At 38.3% G+C, this 17,660-nt stretch overlaps 1 non-coding gene across 1 annotated transcript; it reads right to left on the minus strand.

Annotated features, from left to right (window-relative positions):
- Positions 1-500: 500 nt before the first annotated feature.
- On the minus strand, positions 501-630 carry LOC135320756 (small nucleolar RNA SNORA18). The gene has a single exon (XR_010380070.1). It is a non-coding gene; the product is annotated as a small nucleolar RNA SNORA18 (small nucleolar RNA).
- Between the last annotated feature and the right edge of the window lie 17,030 nt (positions 631-17,660).

Genomic DNA, 17,660 nt, shown 5'->3' on the forward strand with positions numbered 1-17,660 from the left:
TTGTGGTAGCTCATGATGAAAAAGAATGTGACAATGAATATATGCATGGTCATGTATAACTGAAAAATTGTGCTCTACACTGGAAATTGACACAACCTTGTAAACTGACTATAACTCAATAAAAAAAAGACAAAGCAGAAATAAACATAAATATATAATTAAAACAAGAATATTTGCTCAATCAACTGTTTTCCTGTCATTCAGTCCATAATTCTTTTAGTTGAGCTTCTTTGACCTCTAGTAGAACACGGACACACTTCTAAATCTCCTCACTTGTAACCTTTGGGATCCAGTTTCCTCAAGCAGGTTACTTTAGGATTATTACATATTTGGGGTCAGGGAAGATGGATCTTCCTGGTTCTGAGTTTTCAACACTTTCTAATCATGAATTAAGTTCAAATCACACAGATCACAGTCTGGAACAGCACTGATTGTTGAGATATGATAATACCTAAGATACAAAAGGGTTTTTTAAGGTATTTTCATAGTTTATTTAGCAGCTCTGTCTTGTAGCTCTTTCCCACAGATCTAACACGCAGTTCTCTGAGGAAAGGAAACCACATAGTTACTCTGTGAGGCGTTTCCAATGATGTAGGTCTACAGAAAAAGCCCCATCAGGTGATTCTCTTTTTTTAATTGAAATATATTCATTTTACAATGTTGCATTAATGTCTGCTGTACAGCATAATATGCCAGCCATCCATATACACACATATATTCATTTTCATATTTTCTACCATCATAGGCCCTTGCAAGACATTGAATATAGTTCCCTCTGCTATACAGTAAACACTTGTTGTTTACTTTATATAGAGTAGTTAGTATCTGCAAATCTTGAACTCCCAATTTATCCCTCCCCACCACCTTCCTCCCAAACAACCATAAGTTTGTTTTTCATTCTGTTTCTAATGATTGATCTTTCTTCTTCTTATGGGTATCTTAGCCATAACAACCCTAATAAAATAATGCTGACTGGGTGGCTTAAAAGAAATAATTTTATTTTTTCAGTTTTGGATGCTATAAGTCCAGGTTAAAGCTCTGGTAGAATTTTGTTTCACATATCCTTTCCACAGTCTGTGCATCTGGGGCAAGACAGAGAGGGGAGATGGGGAGAGAGAGACAGAGAGTGAGCGAGCACACTAGTCCTTTGACAAAGATTCCAGGTGCATCAGATTAGGGCCTTACCTTTAGACCTCTTTTAATACTAAATACCTCCCCAAAGGACCAAATACTATCACAGTGGAAGTTAAGACATTAACATATGAATTTTGGGGAGACACAATTTTTCAGTCCACATTATGCATGCTATTTTTTTTCTTTCTTTGCATTCTTGGTAATTTTTATTAGATGTCAAACAATATGAATTTTACTTTATTGGGTGCCAGCTATTTTTATGTTCTTCTCAATATCCCTAAGCTTTGTTCTGGGATGCAGTTAACTCATTTGGAGACAGTTTGATATTTTTGAAGCTTTCTTTTAAGCTCTGTTAGCGCTAGACCAGAGAGACCTTCACTTTAGGGCTCATTTTGCTCCCCTCCTGAGGCAATAACCTCCTTAGTGCTTTATATAGTGTGCTGGGGATTGAGGTTTTGTACTGTGGTGAGGGGGAGCATTTCTGGCTCTGCATGAGCTCCAGAAATTTTTCCCTTTGCTCCTTTTGGTGGTTCTTTCTTTATTTTTCAGTAATTTCTTCATTCATATGCAGTGATTAGAACTGTGTTGAAGACTCAAGGAGGAACTTTTGCAGAGTTTTGGAACATTTTCTCTGTAACACCATCTTCTCTGCAGGACTTTGCTCTGTGAGTTCTAGGTGCCTTGGACTCCACAGACTCACAAAGCCCCCTCCTCAATTAAGGGAGACCACCAGGCTCCCTCTGGGTTCTCCCTTCCTGTGCAGGGGCTGGGAATGCCCTCCAAGCAGTGAGTCAGGGCAGTGGTCAAGCTCATTCTCATTTGTTTCTCATCACTCAAGGGTCACATTCCAGTGCTTCCTGATGTCCACTGTCTGAAAACTTTTCATATGTATTTATGTATGTTTATGTGTCTCTGTGTGTGTGTATAAATTTTTTCAGGATTATTTTTAGTTGTTCCAAGTGGTCCTTGCCGGTTTGAGCATGAAATTTTCTTTTAGAATGAAGAAAAGTTCTTCCCAGTGTTTCCTTCAGCTTAGTCTCTCCATATAGAAGATATTTATGACCTTTGAATGATGAGATGACTGACCTGAATGAAATGATCCCACTTATAAGCTCTAAATATTTATGAATAAGGGGTGTATTGACTCTTTGTGGATTTGGTGACCTGTTTCTGATAGTTATTAAAAGATAATTTAAAAAAAGAAAAGAAGACTAATGAACTTAAATACAAAACAGAAATAGGCTCACAGACATAGAATGCAAACTTGTGGCTGCCAGGGGGAGTGGGAGATGGAAAGGGACAGATGGGGAGTTTGAGATTTGTAGATACTGATGGTGTATATAGAAAAGATAACCAAGCTTATACTGTAGAGCACAGGGAAATATATTCAAGATCTTGTAGTAACTCAGAGTGAAATTGAATATGAAAATAAATGAATATATGTATATATATACTCATATAGGACTGAAAAATTGAGCTGTATGCCAGAAATTGGCACACCATTGTAAACTGACTATAACTCAATAAAAAAAAGGTAATTTAATAAATAATATGTTTGTATATTAATGAAACATGTTTTACATCTAGTACTTCCTAAAGCCACTTGGTATATTGCAGTTTATCTCCAGAGAACCTTGAGATATTTTTCTGTGTCAGAGTTTCCTGTTCCTCTGTGTTGATAGCCTTACATGTTCATGGTAGTCACAAAAGACAGTGTTAACTTTAGACACTCTGACTAATCATTCATGCATTGTATCTTTTTCTGAAAAGACTCAACTAATATTTCTGACCCTGTATTCATAACTTTTGGTATTCCCCACAGCGTGATTGCTATGGGAATTCTTTACAGATGGAAATATTATAAAAGTTCTATACACCAATCTCCAGAAATGGAGCTTTTCTTTACTAAAACCTATGAAATACAAAAAGGAATTCCTTGCAATGTGAACTTCTATTTTTTAGTTATTAGCCAGGTAAATGAAAACATCTTACTATGATCTCATTGAGATTAGGTTTTTTTGTTTTTCCATCAGAATGGACAAATTTTGCCTTTGCTCTGTGATTTTGGGGCTAGATGGTGTTGAAATGTGCTCGAAGTGCAAGCAGTGGGGCCCTGTCACTGTCCTCCCACAGCTCAGTGCTCACTAATGGTCACCAAGATGTTTGCTGAGGAGTTCAGTTCATTAAGGGATTTGTATTTTCATAAGGGACCTGACATTTAAAGCCACTTAAAATCTAGGGGAATGAGTGCTCACTGATTCATTCCACATTTGTGAAGTATCTCTGAGGCCCAGGGTCAGTTCCAGTGCTCAGGAGGTGAAGGAAGTCAAACCTTTCCTCACAAGGAAGTCTCTGTACAGTGGAGAAAGTCTTCACATAAACACACATGGTGCATTTCACATGTCAAGAAGATGGGGCTTAGGAGAAGCAAGTTTATGGGGAAGTCCTGCTGGCCTCTTAGAAATGCCACACTGGTGACCCCTCTGCCCTGCCTTCTGAAGAGGCTGGTGCTGTTTGCCGATGACAGATGCTCTGTGTCTACAATGTGCTAATAACAACAGTTAACATCACTTGAGTGCTTACTATGTGGCAGGTTGTGTCCTAAGCATCTTACATAAAATATCTCATTTCCTGGTCACAGTCAGAGTTACTGTCCTCCTGTTGTTACAGATGAGACATAGAGAAGTTAACTAACTTGCTAGGGTCACACAGCCAGTGGTGACGGGGCTGGGATTTGAACTCACTCTCTGGACCCAGTGTCCATGTTCTAGGTATGAGGCTAATAATAATAATAATGTTGTTGTTGTTATTATTATTGTTAACTTGATTTCCTCAAATATCCCCAAATCCAGCCACCTAAATTCCCATCTCTGTTTTGCAGTTCCATGAGGTGACCTCCAGCAAGATCTCTGTGTGACCGAAATGATCAGTTTGCAAAGTCTGGGATACTTGCTGTCTGTCAAACTCATGAGGCTCAGAACGGTTCATGCAAAATGATAGGATAATGCTTGTTCAGTAAAATCTATAAATCAAATCAACACTTTCTAAACATCTAAGCTTTTTGACTTTTCTTTTTTCAGTGAATGAGTTAGTCACTAGAGGCAAGCTGTTAGTGGTATTGCTAACTTTTCCATAGTTAAGAAGTAGAAAGCTTAGTAAAGACAGTATTTTAATGTGAGCTTTTCTCCCAGTTCCCCTCATTATGTAGAGACTTATTTGTTCTCAATTAAATTCTATGTAATAATGATAATAACTAACACCACTTAAATGTTTTACAAATTTTGCATTTGATTCTCACAAAACACTTGGAGGTAGGTGTACTGTTACTATTTCCATTTTACAGATCAGTAAACTGAGGCACCAGAAGATTAAATAACTTCCCTATGGCCCCCCCATATGGTGTGGCTCTGGGGTCCATGATCAGAACATGATGGTTTAGCATTTCTTGGAAACACTCTTAGGTTTTTTGAAGCAATAGGATACAATGGAGGAGGACCAGGATTTGGGCCAAGATGCTTCAGTAGACCAGCCTGCAAGAGGTGTCATTGGTGTTCTGAGAAAATAGGGAGGACCATGTGGTCTTTTAGGTAAGGAGACACCAGAGGTTGGAATCTGGGGAGTCAGGTTGGACAAGAGACAGATGTAAGATGTTGGAGCCGAGGGGATGTGCAGCAGTCAGCTCTCCCTGGGAGGCTGGCACAGACAACGGCTCAATGTGACTAAGGGGGCTGCAAATGTGGAGCCACCAGCTGCCTGGGAGGACACACTTGGGGAGGCCAGAGACTGGAATCAGGGCTGAGTGTGACCTGAGTTCTGCTGTGGAGGAGATGATGGTGTAGTCTCCCTCAGATCAGAGCCAGGCCCTGCAGGCATTTATGACACCTCAGGCCAGGTCATTGCATTATCAAGGGTCCCTCCCATAGGCCTACCCTACTGACAGCGATCTAGACTCTGCTGAGTAACCCTCCATGGTTTGCCAGAATTTTCTGAGCAATTCTCCTATATTTTGCTCCCAACATGGTTCCAAACACCAGATTTTTTTTCCACCCTTTTAGTCTGTACCAGCCCCCACTCCATGTTGAACAGGACCGATCAAATATGAACATTAGTATCCCCAGCCTGAGTCAGACATGAGCACATTCCATATAAAAGCTTTTTCATCTTGGTGCTTTGATTCTCCAGTTGGTGAGAGTTTTGCTTACACTTGGTAGCAATAGATTTATATCAAGGGATCAGATGTTGTGTCAAAAATAGTTTATACGTCAGTCTCCAAACTCCTTACCTACATAACTGAGTAGCTCTGTGGTCACATAATGAAGCTGTTAGTATTTCCTGGGAATTAGATTTTCCATCATTAGAAGAAAACAGAATAGGGCCATGGATAATTATTTCAGTGCAAAGGCTGTCCTATTTCTGGTAGTCAGATGTTGATCTTGGGGAGAATTCCTTTTCCCTTTCATCACCCAGGTCTCTTAGGTGACAGAGGGTGGGTGTGCTGCATTGCTGTAAGAGCTTTGCAGGAAGAAAATGAATTTTCCCGGATGGTTGAGTGGCTGTGGAGCCAAATATAGGTGTTGGAGCTGATGTACCCTGTACATTTCAACACCCTTGCTCCTTCCATCTTTATCTCCTGCCCACTTGGGAGGGCGCCACATCAGAGCCAAGTGAAGTTTGCTACTTTGAGAATTTAGGGTGAGAATAAAACTAGGTTGGCTTTCTGGTAAATTTTAGCTTTTACATTTTGTGATACTTTTGGAGACATTGTTACAACCTCTGGAGTAGTGAAAGTAGTTGTGATATTAAGCTTTCAGTGTTGGATGAAGGTTTATGGACAATTACGTATTCATGTCTTCAAGAAAAAAAGAGCCAAGAATTCTCAGCCTTTCCTGTGTCAAGTTTGAGCGGCCAATTTCCTCTCCTGCCTGGGATAAATATGTCATGTTGCATCAGAAACAGTCATGCTCTTCCTGTGGTAATGGGTCCTCAGTCAGGAGGGACCAGAGGAGTTTTCCAAGTCCCCCTCTTACTTGGCCAAGGGTAGAGGTAGATTTCTGGTAATCAGAACACATGTTTGAGACAATTATGAATGGCCTTGGATGTTGCAAGTTACACAGCTTTCTTGTATTACATACCATATTGCGATGATGAGAAATCCTGAAAGATCATTTACAAGATGCCCTTTCCACTGTTTCTGCTCCTGTTCTAAGCCCCCAGTCAGCTTCCACTGGGGCTTCAGGCAGTAGTTTTGAAGGGTGCATTTCATTCTTTTTATTGGTAGCATCACATGAATCTGGGACAATAGAGTCGATCCAGAGGGTAAGATATGGAATCAGAGGAAAACCTTCTACATGGAAAATTTTTGTGATGCACACTCAAGGTGATTTGCAACTCTGTCCTCAGGAGACAAACCCTCCCATTCTCCAGTTTCATCCTCAAATGTCCCAGCCACACCTCAGTCAGTAGAAACAATTTTGCTTTCAAAAGTTGACAGGAAGTCAGCAGCATCACCTAGTGTTCAGCATGTCTCTGGTTCAGCATCCTGGTATTAGTGGGACCTCAGGGATGTCTTTGGCACATTGAAGAATCCATTCCATTCCTGGCAAGATCTTTTCACACTAGCCAGGAACAATTTCCTTTCTCTTTCCTTCCCTGCTGAGTGAGTGCAACAGTCAAAATAGAAGTTGGTTATTTCCCTCCCTCTGCCAAGGTTTTCCCCCATGACCAAAACTCAGACTGACCCACACTTACATCAATCTGTCCTGGAATGTCAGAGGATGGAAATAAAATCTGTGAAAGTCCTGTTGCCTTCTTTTTTTTTCTCTTTAGATTGGCCCTGTCATTTCCAGAGGAGTGATTGTGGGCAAGGCCTTTAACTGCTTTCAACTTAATTTTTCTCTAAACTAGGGCTAAAAACATAAACTGTCACAGGTTCTTGTAAGGATCTAATTGGAGCTGATGTCTGAAAGCACTTTGCATTTATAAACGTTTATGATTGTATATTGATAATCAGAAAGTTTGCTTTGAAACATAAAAAATATGTCACTTTTAAAAAGCACCCTACCTCTTCCCAGAGTAATGGCAGATTGGGGGCAGCAGTGGTGACACGATATGTGTTGGAGGTGGGAAAAGATGATGGAGAATCTATCATGATGTTGTAATTCATTCAACAGAATTGATTGGGATCCTGCAAAGGAGCATTTCTTTAAATATTCATTTACCTAATTATAAACAGATAACACATCCACAAGGGTTCCCAAATCTACAAGTATAAAATGATAGCAGAGTTTTCTCTTCCACCGCTAACACCCATCCACCCAACTACTCTACAAACAACCAAACAAATAACCATCGTTAAGTCTCTTGTAAACATGCAATAAGTATTTTCATTCAACTTGTAATTCAAACATGATTACTGTCAATTACTGTCATTTTTGAAGAGTGGCACTTCATGACGCACACTTTACTCTGCCCAGCCTGCCTTATTCCCAAGTGAATCTTGAAATTCTTTCCGTATCAATGTATATAAGTTGCTTTAAATGATTGCATAGTATTCTATTGGATGGACATCTCATAATATATTTAATCAAGTCTTCTGCTGATAGGCAGTTAGGTTGTGTCCAGTCCATTGCTGTTACAAAGTGTACAGATATGCATAACATTATACTACAATCTGTGGGCTTGTTGAGTCCAGTCATTAGCAGATATTTATTGAGCACCTACTGTGAAGTAGCTAGTGTGTTAGATACTAGAGTTTCAGTATTGAGTAAAATATAGAGTCCCTAATTTCAAAAATTTTACAGTCCTTGTGTTGGTGGTTGACATAATCCAAAGACCACGTGAATGACTTGATAATTTTTAATAGAAACAAATTATCTGAGGAAAATAAAGGAACTAACCAGGCAGTCTGACCCAGACTTAGGGGTCAAGAAAGCCTTTTCTCTTGAATTGATACTGGAGGTGAAATCTGATGGATGGGGATGTACCCTAGTTAGTGTTGGGGTAACAGGGAAATGACAGCAATCCATAGAAGAAGAATCTATGCAGAGGCCCTGTGGTAGCAGGGTACATGATTCCTTTGAGCAAATTTTAAAAAATCCCTGTGGCTGGAGGAAAGGGAGTCAGTGAGAAGAATGAGTCAAGAACACCAGAATGAGTCAACAGCCAGGCCACGCAGGGATGGATAGATCCCGGTGAGCACAGAACTTTGTTCTAGCAGTAATGGGAAACCTCTGATGTTTTGAAAACAAGGGGTGATGGGGTCAAATTCACATTTTGAAAAAAAAAACAAAACCCTGATGAATAGGAAATTGTATTGGAGGAGATCTAGGTGATATGGCGGTAACAGGTAGAGTTTTTAGAAAGCCCCAGGTAGATGTTGGATTAGGGTGTAGGCTGTGGGGATGGAGTGATATAGGCAAACTTGAAAGATATTTAGGAAATAACATTAATAGACATTAATGATGATTTGGATTTGGGTGGCAAAGGAGATAAGAGGGTCAAAGATAATGCCTGTATTCCTGGCTGCCTATGATCCAGGACCAAACTGATAAATGGGAATAGGACATATTTGGTAGGGAAATACGTGGGTCTAGTGGTGGAAATACTGAGCTGAGGTGTCTTTGAGCCATCCATGTGAGATCTGGAATAGGTGGTTAGAAATTATAACTTTGGAGCTTTGAGAAGTGCTCTGAGCAGAAGATACATCTTGGGAACTGACCGATTACTAGTTGTCAGTTGAAACTGGATATGGGGAGCTTTCCAAGGGAGATAGAACAGAGTAAGAGCAGAAGCACTAGGGTAGGACAAAGTCTTCCAGAGCGCTAACACTGGTGAAGAAGGAGCCTTCAGAGGGAGACTAGGAAAGCGGGAGAGTCATGGGCACAGAGTGTCTCCAGAAGGATGGGTCATCTACAGAACCAGAAGCTGCTGGAAGTCAAGTAAGATGGGGACTAACAAGTAAGCAGTCAACTTTGTGGCACAGATGAGGACCGTTCCATCGAGTGAGGGAGTAGCATCTGGGTTGGGGCATTGTGAGGAGAGAGTGGAACATGAGGGGCTGGAGATAGCGGGGGTGGGCCACTCTATTAGGACGTTTGGTTGGGGAGGGCTGAATACAGAATGCAAGTCAAGGGGGCAGAATGGTTGACAGAGTTTCTCATTTTATTTGAAGATGGCAGGCATCCTGTTCAAACCATCTTGGTCGCTGTCTTCCCAAGTGGACTAAACTGCTTGAGGGCAGGACTATGCATTTTATTCACTGTTGTGCACTTGGTGTGTATTTATGGTGTCTTACGCCTTTGTTAAATGAATTCCCTCTCATCCAGAGAGCTCTGAGCTCTTACTAAGCAAAGGCCTCCTCTCTCCCTCTCTATTTCTATTTTCTAAGTTAGTATTTAAAATGCCCGCACAGTAAGCTTCATTCTTTTTCATGTACAGTTATAAGTTTTGACAAATGTACATGGTTGTGTAACCACAACTACATCCACAACATAGAAAATTTCCATAATCTCCCAAACCTTCTCCTCTGCTGCCCTTTATAGTCAGACATTTCCCCAGTGTCAAACTCTGGGAACCGCAGATTTGTTCTCCAGCTAGTCTTGTGTTTTCCAGAATGTTGTAAGTGTAGAATCGCACACTGTGCAGCATTTTTTTTAGTTTTGCTTCCTTTACGTAGCAGTATGTACTGGAGGTTTGTCTGTGTTGTGTGTATCAATGGCTCACTTTTTTTTTTTTAATTGCTTAGAAGTATTCCACCAGGGGGAGACACCACAGTTTTATTTATCCACTCAGCAGTTGAAGATACTTAGTTTGTTTCCAGTTTGTTTCCAATTTGTTTCCAGGCTACTGGAGCTGCCCTAAATAGAGATACACAAGTTTTTGTGTGGACATAAAATTTTATTTCTCTTGGGTATCTACCTCAAATGGTTTGCCAGATTGTAAGTTAAGTGCAATATGTAACTTTATAAGAGAATGCAAAACTGTTTTCCAGGGTAGCTGTACCCCTTCGCATTCACGTTAGCACTGATGAGATTTCCAGTTGTTTGCACTCTCATCAGTGCTTGGAATTGTCAGCTGAATTGTGGACATTCTAATAGATGTGTGGTGCTATCTCATTGTGCATTTTTTTTCCCACATTTTTCTTTATCCATTCATTTGCTGATGGACACTTAGGTTGTTTCCATGTCTTGGCTAATGTAAATAATTATGCAGTGAACATGGAAGCACATACATGTCTTCAAGCTACTGATTTTGGTTCCTTTGTGTATATACTCAGAGGAGAGTTTTCTGGATATTATGGTAGTTTTATTTTTAATTTTTTGAAGAGCCTCATGTGGACTGTTGTCCATAATGCCTGTACCAATTTACATTCCCACCAACAGTGTACAAATGTTCCCTTTTCTCCATATCTATGCTAGCACTTTTTATCTTTCATTTTTTAGGGAATGGCCACCCTAACAGGCATGAGGTGCTATCCCATTGTGGTTTTGGCTTGCATTTCCCTGATGATTAGTTGGCCATCTATATGTCTTCTTTGGAGAAATGTCTATTCAGGTTCTTTGCACAATTTCAAATAAATTTGTTTGTTGTTTTGCTAATTACTTGTATGGGTTCCTTATATATTTTGAACCAAATAGATGATTAGGGGAAAATTCAAACGTTGCCTTTCAATTTATTGTTTCCTTTGCTCACAGGAATCTCATGTATGCAATCTCATGTATCAATTTTTGCTTTCATTGCCTGTGCTTTTGGGTTCATATTTAGAAAATTGTTGCCCACACCAGTGTCAAGAAGCTTTTCCCCTTTCTTTTTGTTTTCTAGTAGTTTTATAGTTTCAGGTCTTACATTTAAGTCTGTTTTGAGTTAATTTTTGTATATGGTGTGAGGTAAGCATCCAATTTCATTTGTTTGCATGTGAATCCAGTTTTCCCAATACAGTTTATTAAAGGAACTGTTATTGAGTGTTCTCGGCATCTTTACTGAAGATCAGTTGACTGTAAATTTGTAGTTTATTTCTGGGCTTTTTAAAAAACACTTTTATTATGGTATGATTCCTATACAGTAAAGTACACATCTTTCATATATACAGTTTGATGAATTTTGATAGATGAAACCACCACCACATGGCAGTTAACATTTCCATCACTCCCCAAGAGGTGCAAATTTGAATTCCCAATTGATCCCTACCTGCCCTCTTTACCCCCTGGTAGCCATGTTTGTTCTCTGCATCTGCGAGTCTGTTTTGTAGGTAAGTGCATTTGTGTCCTTTTTTAAGATTCCACATATAAGTGATATTATAGGCATTTTTCTTTCTGTTTCTGACTTCCTTCACTTAGAACAACAATCCCCTGGTCCATCCATGTTGCCGCAAATGGTATTATTATAGTCTTTTTTATGGCTGTGTAGTATTTAATTCTGTGTGTGTGTGTATGTGTGTATAAATATATATCACATTTTCTTTAACCAGTCATTAGTTGATGGGTACTTGGGGATTTTTTTTCCCATTTCTTGGCTATTGTTAATAGTGCTGCTCTGATCATTGGTGTACACGTGTCTTTTCAAATTGTATTTCCCTCCAGATATGTGCTGGGCTCTCAGTTCTATTCCATTGTTCTATTTTTTTCCTGGCTGTACCATACTGTTTTAATTACTATAGCTTTGTAACATAACTAGAAACCAGGACGTATGATGCCACAGCTATGTTCTTTTTTCAGGATTGCTTTGGCTATTCAGGAATTTTTGTAGTTCCACACAAATTTTAGAAATGGTTTTCCACTTCTGTGAAAAGTTTGATAGTGTTTGCTTTAAATCTCTAGATGGTTTTGGGAGTATGGAAATTTTAACAATATTAATTCTCCCAATCCATGAACATTGGATATCTCTCTGCTTATTTTTGTCTTTCTCTCATTGATGTTTTAAAGTATTCCATGCATAGATCTCTCACCTCCATGGTTTAATTTATTCCTAGGCATTTTGTTCTTTTTGGTGCCATTATAGATGGTAATGTTCTCTTTATTTTTTTTCAGAGAGTTTGTTATTGGTGTTTAAAATATACAATTGATTATTTTTGGTATGCTGACTTTTTCTATCCTACAACATTATTGGATTTATGTATTCTACATTTTTGGTGTGGAGTCTTTAGGGCTTTCTATATACAGAATCATGACGTCTGCAAATAGATAATTTTACTTCCTTTGTTTCAGTTTAGATGCCTTTTATATCTTTTTCTTGTTGGTACTTTCAGTATTATATTTACTAGAATTGGCAAGAGTGGGAAAATCTTTCAGTTTTTCCCATTGATTATGATTTTAGACATGAGCTTTTCATAAATGGCCTTTATTGTGTTAAGGAAACTTTTTTAGTATCTATTTTGTTCAGTTCTCATTATGAACGAATATTAAACTTTGTCAAGTGATTTTTCTGCAAATTGAGATGATTATGTGGTTAAAATCTTTCATTTTGTTAATGTCCTGTATCACAATGATTTGTGTATGTTAAAATAATCTTCCCCTAGGGATAAATACCATTGAGTCATGTTATATAATCTTTTAAATATGTTGTTGAGTTCAGTGTGCTAGTATTTTTTTGAGTATTTTTGCATCTGTGTTCACTAGAGATACTGGCCTATAGTTTTATAGTCTTGCAGTGTCTTTGTCTAATTTTGATATCAGAGAGACTATTGTCATATGTTGATTGTAAAAGTATTACCACTACTTCTATTTTTTGGTTAAGAGTATAAGAAAAATTGGTATTTTTTTTCAAATTTTTAAAATTTTATATATATATATATATATACATACATATATATTTCTTGAAGTATAGTCAGTTTACAATGTTGTGTCAGTTTCTGGTGTACAGCATAGTGCTTCAGTCATAAGTGAACATGCATAAATTGGTTCTCATAGAATATTTTACCATAAATTACTACTAGATATTTAATATAGTTCCCTGTGCTATACAGTATGAACTTGTTTATCAATTTTGTATATATTAATATCTGTAAACCTCAAACTCCCAGTTTATCCTTTCCTACCCTCTTACCCCTCTGGTAACCTTAAGTTTGTTTTTCATATCTATGAGTCTGTTTCTGCTTTGCAAATAAGTTCATTTGTCTGGTTTTTTTTTTTAGATTACATATATAAGTGATGTCATTGATAGTCTTCTTTGAATGTTGGTAGAATTCAGCTTTGAGTGCATTTAGTCCTAGTCTTTGTGCCTTTGGAAGTTTTTTGATTACTTTTTGAATCTCCTTATTGTTATCGATGTGTTGACTTTTTTCTGTTTCTTCTTTATTCAATCTTGACAGTTTGTATGTTCCTCAGAATTTCTCTATTTCTTCTAGGTTATCCAATTTGTTCACACAATTGTTTACAACTATTTTCTTATGGTCCTTTTTACTTCTGAGGTGTCTATTGTAATGTATCTTTCATATCTGTATTTATTTAAGCCTTCTCTCTTTTCTTCTTCATTTAGGTGTTAAGTTTGATTGTTCCCCATAGATCTCTTAAGGTATCTTCACTTTTATTCATCTTTTTTTCTTTTTTTGTCCCTTCTGATTAGGTGATTTCCACTGATCTGTCTTCAAGTTTGTTGATACTTTATTTTTTAGGTGATTATTTTTGTTGTTGTTGACAATCACTTCTTCCATTTGATCTGGGAAGCTGTTGAACTGTTCTATTGAATGTTTCAGTTCAGTTACTGTATTTTTCAGCTGTATGACCCCAGTTTGGTACTCTTTTTATATTTACATTTTCAGCTTACAGATACTGCACACATTTTGTTAGAATTATACTTAATTATTTCATTTTTGGGTTGCAATAATCAGCGGTAATATTTTTTAATTCTTTTATTCTAATTATTGATTGCTTGGCTATGGAAATACATTTTTTTTTTCATATTCACCTTGTAACCCACAATCTTGCCAAACTCATGGCATTTTTTTTAATGTAAAATGTTACGTTCTTAATGAAGAGGGAGAGTTTTATTTCTCCCTTTCATATCTATATGTCTTTTTTCTTATTGCATTGGCCAGGACTTCCTGTCTGAGTTCTCATGGAGGAGTGATGAGAGTGGACAGCCCATTTTAAAAATGTTATTTTTGGTTTTTGTGTTCATGCCTTTTATCAGGTTAAGGAATCTATTCTTAGTTTGGTAAGAATTTTAACTGAATTGAAATTGAATGTCATGAGATTCTCTTGGCACTTTGCTTCAATTTGTAATAAAGCAAACTATATTGATGGTCAAACGCTGAGCATCCCAAATATTTTCAGAATAAATCATAATTTCTAAGGTATTGATGAACTTAAATTGCTGGTACTTGAGGAGTTTTTACACTTCTGCTCATAAGGAATGATGATTCATAGCTTTCTTGTGATGAATAACAGGGCATCACGGTAACACTGGTCTCACAAAATGAGTTGGAAAGTGTTATTTCTTCCTCTAATGATGAGGTTTTGTAGAATTGTATTTACTTTTCCCATTAAATGGTTGTGTACTAGTCTTCTATGGATAGAAAAATACCACCTAATAGGTAGCTTAACCAACTGAAATTTATCGTGTCATAGTTCTGGAGGCCAGCAATTCGAGATCAAGTTGCCAGCAGGGTTGGTTCCTCTTAGTGGCCTCTGCTTGGCTTGCAAAAGGCCACCCTGTTGCTGCCTCTTCACATGATCATTCCTCGGTGCATGACATCCTTACCATCTCTCCATTTGTCCTACAAGTTTTCCTTATAAGGACTCCAATCAGGTTGGTTTATGATCCAATCTTACAGTGTCTTTTTATCATGATTGCTTAAAGGCCCTATCTCCAAACACAGTCACATTCTGAGGTCTGGGTTTCAGGGCTTTACCATTGGAATCTGCAGGGTAGTGATGGGAGACAAAATGGAGTCCATGACAGTTTGGTAAAATTTGTCAATGAATCATCTGGGCCTGGAGTTGTCTTTTTGGGGAAGATTTTAAACTACTCATACAATTTCTTTAATTGCTAGAACTACTAAGTGTAGCTGTTTTTCTTAGGCCATTGTGGCAGTGCAGACTTGAGACTGAGGTTGGCTCTAGAACAAGGCTGAGTGAGGAAAAAAAGAAGAGAAAAAGAGAAGAAAATTAGGGACTTCTTTGTGCTCTCTAGTACACTGGGGCTCCTTTTCTTGGTCTTCTGAATGGAAATAGGAGATTTCTCCTAGAATTTTTGCTGCATAGTACAGTGATTAATTTCTCATTGCTACTAGCTGTTTAGATTTTAGAGTCTTTAAGTAGTTGCTTTAGTATGTGCAGACATTTTTAATAATCAGTAGGAGTCAGAGGCTATGTTCATGTCAGTCCATCTTCACTGGCACTGGAAGTTGAGATTTCCATTTGACTGGGCCCACTTAGTACATCTGGTCAACCTTGCATAGGACATGCTGCAGGGAGGGAAAAAACATTTATTTTCTAATGGTCAAAAGTAAATTGGAATGGGAAGAGGATTTGTTTTTCAAAAGTGAAGTTTGCACCCCCAAAGGTCAAGAAAATCATAATTCATTTCATTCATAGCTTCCCTAAAGCCCTAGAAGTATTTGATTTAAAATACCCCTGAAAGTTTGCCTATACCATCTCATTTACAAGATTATTTGTTCAAGAGAGAGATATCCCTTAGGGATGGTGGAATGTAACTTCATTTGAAAAAGAATTTATGTGCTTAGTACTTTTTTCTGTATTCTTTTTGATACCACATTAAATTAGTCAGTTTCTTACAAGTTAGTTGCAGTGCAGAATCTGAAAATCTGAAACTGACAGCCTATCAATGAACTTTCTGTGTTCCTACATGAAAATCCATTCATCTGTCTTGCACTTTGAATTTATTGTTTTTTTACCTAAGCATGACTTTATAACTTGATGAACTGACCATTTGAAAAATACTAGTTTAGGGTTATACAGATCTTGAAAATATTTACTTTTAATTATGTAATATTAAAAATCCTTTTCATCAACATTCATCTCATGAAGAAAGTCTCAAAGCATTGAAAAAATGCCATGCACACAGCAGCAAGATTTCTGAAATTCTGATTTTCGCTTGAGAACTCAAATTGTATCTCTGGCAGCAAATACTGTTAGTTGTTTGTTGTTCCTTGAGGTGAGAGGCTCACTTCATTCATTTTCAAGAAAATGTCTATGAAATGCTCCAATCTAGAGTTGGTGTGTCATTCATTCTTTCAAGTAGAAATGGCCTCTCAGGAAGACATCCACTGGTTCAGCTCAGAACTCAATCACCTACGTGCTTTCTCTTGAGATGACCATTGTACTTTATAAGCAGCAGAAGAGCTTTCTGTGTGGCTTCTGATTTCTTCCCCCAGAGTATTAAAATATGTGTCCTTAAGGTTAGGATTTAATAGTGAATTTTCACTGCTTTATCAAAGACAATTCTTAAAGTACATTTTCCTTCTCTGCCTACACTTGGTGCTGAAAAATAATGGCTACTAATATCATTTGGTACTGCTGCCTTGATTTACACCATGTGCCAGCAGTTTTATTCACCTTTGCTTTTTCACTAGCAGTGCAAATGTTAGCACCATGAACAGGACATTTTAGTAGTATTCTGAAAAAACTTTTGATCTCATGGACTGCTCTGAAGGAACCTTGGGTTCTGCCAAGAATCTGCAGGCTCTGAGAATTGCTGCTGTAGATCAGCTCAGTAATGGGAGGATGGTAGACAAGGGAGTGTTGCTGGAGCTGAGCACGGTAGCCGGCATTTCAGTCTGAGCTGTGAAAGGGGGATGCGTGACCTCACAAAGGGGCTGAGAATTTGAGAAGGCCTGGTGTCAACGTGGGGCATGGGGCGATCTCAGCAGTGCTGGGCCTCTAGCCTTTGTAGTGTGTGAAGTTGCATAGGTAGGGCTCGAACAGGTTGCGGAGGGCAGTTGATTCCCTTGGGGATCCTCCAGGGCCTGGGATTCAGCAGATGTGAATGTAATTGGGACTGTGCCCACTAATTACTGTTAATCTTGAGATCTGCTCACCTTTGTGAATCTTTATGTTCAGCACATAATATATGCTCAATTAGTGTCTTGTTCATTGAAATTAAATAATTTCGTTTCTGGGAAATGAAGGGGTTATGTATTACTTCTTTGAGGGTTCTGTAAACACTGAACTTGACTCTGTTCTTATACTAACAATGGAGTCAGCTGAAACCCAGACAAATCAAGTGGAGTGTGGGTGGACAGTAATGGGGCCAGAAGTGAGACAAGAGTCTGCCAATTTCAAGTTAATGCTACTTATGTTCCCCATCCTGCCTGTTTCCTGGGAGCTCTCCTGCCTCCCCGAGTTGAGAGATTTTGTGCTTACAGATTGCTACTTTTCTCACCCACTTTGTACCGGCTGTCCTAGTTTTGTGTAGCTGGTCTGGCTTTGTCCTTTGCTTATGCTGTTAGTGCATACTTGTTTTTTGTCACACGGATCAAACTTTCTGAGCCTCACCTGATTTATCTGTAAAACTGAGATACTGTCCCTTGTCACAGGGCTGTTTTAAGTTTCAAATGAACTGTTCACAGA

This window comes from Camelus dromedarius, unplaced genomic scaffold, assembly GCF_036321535.1.
Source record: "Camelus dromedarius isolate mCamDro1 unplaced genomic scaffold, mCamDro1.pat HAP1_SCAFFOLD_114, whole genome shotgun sequence".
Classification (NCBI taxonomy): domain Eukaryota; kingdom Metazoa; phylum Chordata; class Mammalia; order Artiodactyla; family Camelidae; genus Camelus; species Camelus dromedarius.